This window comes from Tamandua tetradactyla, chromosome 9, assembly GCF_023851605.1.
Source record: "Tamandua tetradactyla isolate mTamTet1 chromosome 9, mTamTet1.pri, whole genome shotgun sequence".
NCBI lineage: Eukaryota > Metazoa > Chordata > Mammalia > Pilosa > Myrmecophagidae > Tamandua > Tamandua tetradactyla.
This window is the reverse complement of record NC_135335.1, coordinates 65,336,181-65,341,836: the sequence shown is the minus strand read 5'-3', so window position 1 is coordinate 65,341,836 and position 5,656 is coordinate 65,336,181.

Here is a 5,656-nt window from a genome sequence, read left to right as displayed (position 1 = left end):
TCATGCACTATTTGTCCTTTTGTGCCTGGCTTATTTCACTCAACCTAAAGTCTTCAAGGCTCATTCATGCTGTTGCGTGTATTAGGACAATGTACCTTTTTACTGCTGAATAATATTCCATTGGGTGCATCTGCCACATTTTGTTAATCATTCATCAGTTGGTGGACACAGATGGTGGGTTTTATACAGCAACACATTTTGATAACTGGGTGAGGTAAGTGGGGGATGCATTTGGTTTTGCTATTTAACAGGAGAAAGGCCCTCTAGACAGTCAAGAGTAGGACCGGAATTGTTTTCAGTGCTTTGGGATGAAGACACAAATGGTCCCCAGATTTGTGCATCCAAATCACCTGGGAATGGGTGAAGTGCAAATTCCTGGGTCTCCTCCTTAGCTCTTTAGATTTGGTGTGAATGGTTTGGGGCCCTCTGAGAAGCACCCAGGTCATTCTCTTGCAGACTATGAGGGATTCTGAAGTCCTACAAGTCCTTGTTCTAGAAGAGCCACCAGGTTCTTGGGATTTTGGCTTTCTCAAATGTCCAGCTGACCCTGAACTCTGAATTTCACCCCCTAGCATCTTATTAGACATTTTCTTTCATTGCTTTCTTTTTCATCTCATTGTTTTTAACACAAGCTTTAGACATTTTGAAGACTAGCTCTTTTTTTTCCTTCTTCCTTTCTCTCTTTTTAAATTTCCCTCCTTAAAGAATACATTTTCCTGTGCTTAATACTTTTTAACTGTTTTTAAAGCAACACAGTGCTCACAATGTAAATGAATTTAAAGGACAGTGTATCAATTGCAAACCGAACAAACTAAAGACAGAAAGAGGGAACTTCGTGGTAGTAAATAAAGGATCCAATTTTTCCAACATGTAGCAGAGACACAGCCCCCAACATCTCCCTCCCCTAACCAAAGCCATTTTGGGAGAATAGACATCCAAATTGTAGGCAATAAATGGTAAATGAAAATATACAAATGTCTTTATCAAGTATTTTAATCTAAAAAGTGAAACACACCCCGAAGGCAGCAGACGTTTAATGCTGTGCTATCTGACCTAATGTAAGACAGCTTGCTTTTACCTACAACAAAATGGAATTTGTTCCAGATATCGGGATAAGCTGGATGTGGCAGGAAATGTATGATTTAATCATATGGGGCATAATAACTCATATTGATTTCAGGCCAAAGTTAGTAAATGTTCAAAGCTGTCCAGAGATCATGTGGAGGCAGATGGGAGAGGCATTGTCTCTTTGGTGCTGATGAGGGTATGAAGTCATCCAAGTTAATGATGGACAGAGAAGCAGAATCTAGGTGTTTCAAGAAGGCTATTATTTTCTTCCAAGTAAGCATCTTGGAAAATTTCTTTTTCTACCAAGGTCCGTCCAAATGACACTTTCAGAAGTGGATAGTTTTCTAACAAAATTTTTCTAAGAAAACTCAAGGATTAGTTCTATCTTCTCAAAGCACTTGATAAAATGAGAGATACGCATGTCAGAAAAACACCATGCAGAAGTGAAAATGAATTACAATTGTGCTTTATGATTGCTTTTCTAATCCCAAAGAAAATACTGGTGGATGCAGACAGGTTGATTGGCAGATGCTCAAAGAAAACTTATTTGCCAAAAACTGAGGCCAGAGCCACATAAAACGACTAACCAGAGTATGAGTGTGTGCTTGGAATGACTGGAGAGTGAGTTGAATGGATACCATGGTAAAAATCATGGAAATATCAACGCTTTTGTTGGACACAGTTTTGCCTCAGACAGGGATGCAAACAGACTGCATGTCCCAAGCTAGAAAGAATTCAATACACCTTGTGTAACTGATATTTGATTCTTATATAGAGAGGAAAAATGGAAAACAAATTGACATTCTGTCATTTCTGTTTCAATAAACTAGAAGGATATTAATCATAAACATAATTAAAGTAAGTTGCCATTCAGTAGCAGCCCAAAAGCTGGATGGTTAATTGACACATGTCTGGAATATATTAGCAACTTTTATTTTGTGTGGGGAAAAATTAGTTTTCTAATAATAAGCTCTCTTTAATGCGACTGAAGTCCAAAGTAGAACATTGCATATTTTTGGTGCTTGTGTACATTGATAAATACACTACTGCTTTTCTCCTCTCTTGAGGAAGATGTTTTCTTTAGGCAAAATTAATGTCTAATAAAATACGCTATCAATGTTAAAACACCATCATTCTCTATTGTTATGTGGAAAGTTTACCAAGTTAAAAAAAAAAAAAACCTTTGTAATAATTATTTAAAAGGACTTCATGCCTCAGTGGAAACAGCCTGAAAGTGTAGTAAATTATTTCAGTGGCATTAAAATCAAGATGACATAGAAAGGGTTGAAATGATTGCTCTATTATTGCAAAGTAAAGCTTCCACTAGAATCTACTTGATAGTTTTAACAGACTCTGAAAAATGTTCAATTTCAAAAAAGAAACTGGCATGTTTCAGCTATGTCTAGAAGTTTTATGTCATTCACTTCTTTTCTCAGAAGAAAGTCTTGGAGAGCATAATGATTATTATTTCAGTGTTATCAGATAAATTGATCAAGCCATTGGAGCACTAGTTTTCAATTGAAAGAGGAATGTATTCAGTCATGGTAATTATTAATACAGTAGACTTCAGATTACGAGAGGCAAGTCATGCTTCTAAAGGTCCTTTATGGGACAGCACTTCATTACCTTCCATGCCTCTGGGCAACATGTAAATCTGCAAGTAAACTTCAAGGAGAGGCCTCTGTTTAACTTGGGGGGTTTCAACATTTTCCACAGAGAGATCCTGACACTTTTTCTATCTATGTATCCCTTAGTTCTCATAGAAATTCCCTTTAAAGCTTTACTTCTAGGAGGAGCTCCTGGGAAAGATGGCAGAGTAGGGAGTTCCAGGGCTTAGTTCTTCTACCAAAGCACCTATTACACAGGTAAAAACTGTCTGAAACCACTGTTCTGGGATTCCAGAAGCCAGAACACTGCACAACTAAGAAAGAGTGGGAGGAAGAGGTTGAAAAATTACAGTAAAGAAGAGTGAGTTGCTTTCCCCATGTGATGGCTGCCAGCGCCCATCCCCCACTCTTGCAGGTGACTGCCTTGGGGTCCATTCCCTGGCTCTGGGGACAGTAAGGGACATATAAAACCTTTTTTTTCCAAGAACTGGGGTGGGCATGACAGATATTGTTTGTGGCTTTTGTTGAGTTGTGAATCACTGGGTCCTGCCTCTGAGGGCAGCTAATTAGAATCTAGAATATAGGTTACCAGGAGATAGATTGGGGTTCGAGAATAGGGAGTTGGTGCTTAGCTTACACAGAATTTCTATTTGTGTAGATGGTAAAGGAGTGGAAATGGATGGTGATAATGGTAGCACGTCATTGTGAGTGTAATCAACAGCACTGAACTATAGAGGTGAATGTGGTTAAATGGGGAAGCATTAAGATACATATATTACTAGAATATAATTGAAAGATAAAACATAGGGCTGTACAACACACTAAACTCTGTTCTACACAATGAACTACAGTTAATAGTACAAGTATAAGAATGATCTTTCATGAATTATGACAAATGTATGATATTAATACAAAGTGTTGATAATAGGGTGGTATATGGGGGAAACTATGCAATGTAAATCAAAGATGATTGATAATAGTATTATTTTAATAATCTTTTATTGATTGTAACAAGCATAGATACTGTTAAAAATATAGTACAATTATTTATTTATTTATTTATTTTTGCATGGGCAGGCACCAGGAATCAAACCCGGGTCTCTGGCATGGCAGGCGAGAATTCTGCCTGCTGTGCCACTGTCACACCACCCAGTACAATTATTTTTTAAAATCTAAAAAATCGATTGGAACTAATGTCCCACACCAATGGAAGGTGTTAAGGGTGGTATGGGAAATCCTATATTTTATACATGATTGTTTTTTAAAACCATGAATTTTCTAATTCAAAAAATCTACCTTTCCCAAAGAATACTCCATTTGCCCTTTAGCCTAAAATCACAGAAGACCTGACACAGGCAATAGGAAACAGTGACACAATGGCCGAGACTTTTTAGAGTTAAAGTGACAGAAACAAAATAGACTCTTTCACTGATATCATATGCTTTGAAGTCATATGTACAACACGATGAGTGGGTGGAAATTTTTTATCGTGAAAAAATTTGAAAGAGACATCTAGCCAGGGAAACCAACACAGAAGAAGAGCAAACCACTGTTTAATTTCATTTGTTTGTTTTTTTGTAGCTAAATAAAGTGATTGCCCTAGAAATGTGCAAGTTTACCATCTGGCTCTCATTCCATATTCTCTTGGTTTAAAAATCACTAGATACAAGACTGCCTATTAAAGGCTATTCTGATTAAGGAGAGCTGGTGAGGACAGATGGCAGAATTGTGTGGTGGAGAAGGTGATAGCCGGTGGGGGGAGATGGACTACTTAAAATTACCATCCTACTAGCAATAAGGCAGTTGAATAGTTGGGTGGGGACTATGAATTGAATGTCCTTTCTGGAAAATCATGTATGTTATTATGAGAAACCATCCCAATCATTTGTGCTCCATTTTTATTTTTGTTGTGTGTTGTAGTCAATATTTATTGAGAACATGGGTGTGTGTCAAGGACTGTACTAATTTCTTAACATTTGGCATCTCGTGCGCACCTCAAACAACCCTGCTATGACTTCAGATTTTTAGATCCAGCCACTGAGACTTCAAGAGTTAAGTAACTTTTGTTCACTTTAAACTATGCCTGGTCCTCTTTCAAGGTCACATAACCAATAAGTGGCAGAGTAGGGGACTCAAATCTGGTCTTTGATCTTCTTACCTGTTGTGCAGGCTAAAGTTAATGAAACCTTTCATAACTGTTAATTCCTGTTAATTCAGGAAGTTCATATTTATCTGTTCTGATCACCAATTCAACTTGCTTTTCCCAACATTATCCTCTCTTTCTATTCATCTCGATGAATGCCTCTAATTTCCTTGCAGCTGAGGTAGTTTTCAAGTAAAAGTACCTCCAGTACTATACCCAATTTTAGATGTCATCTCACAAATCTTGAATTTTCCTTCCTTACAGTATCTCCTTACTTACTGTATAATCATCTAGATCATTTTCTAGTCCAGCTTAGTTTTGCTGACATGCATGCTTAACTTTGCCATTTTCCCCCAGGCATTAATATTTGACTGACTTCACTCACTCATTGACAGTCTGTGTTTTTCAATTTTTTTTTAGTTTTCAGGAATAGTAGATTGTAACCTGCCCAGTTGAATTTCAGTTAATCTGTGATTTTCGCCTCAATTTATTTCTCTGTCACTGTGGTAGTTTCCAATTCAGAATCAGATTTCATTACTGGGGCATTTTTGCATTTTCCAGATTGTTATTAAAGATGTTAAACCAGGCAACCCTTCGAAGTGACCTTTTGGATCCTATTTGTATGTTCTTTCAGGGAAAGCATCCAGGAATAGTTGCAAGTGAATGCAAACTGTGAAATCGGATTGTAAGAGACTTCTAAACTTGTTATCAAGGATCAAAATAACTTCCCATGCGGCAGTCAAATGAAAAATGGCTTGGGATGGTGGGAGCAGAGCATGAAGTAAGAACTAGGAGATATAAGGGAAAGGATGAAAAGATTTAGTTCTTGTCGCTTAGA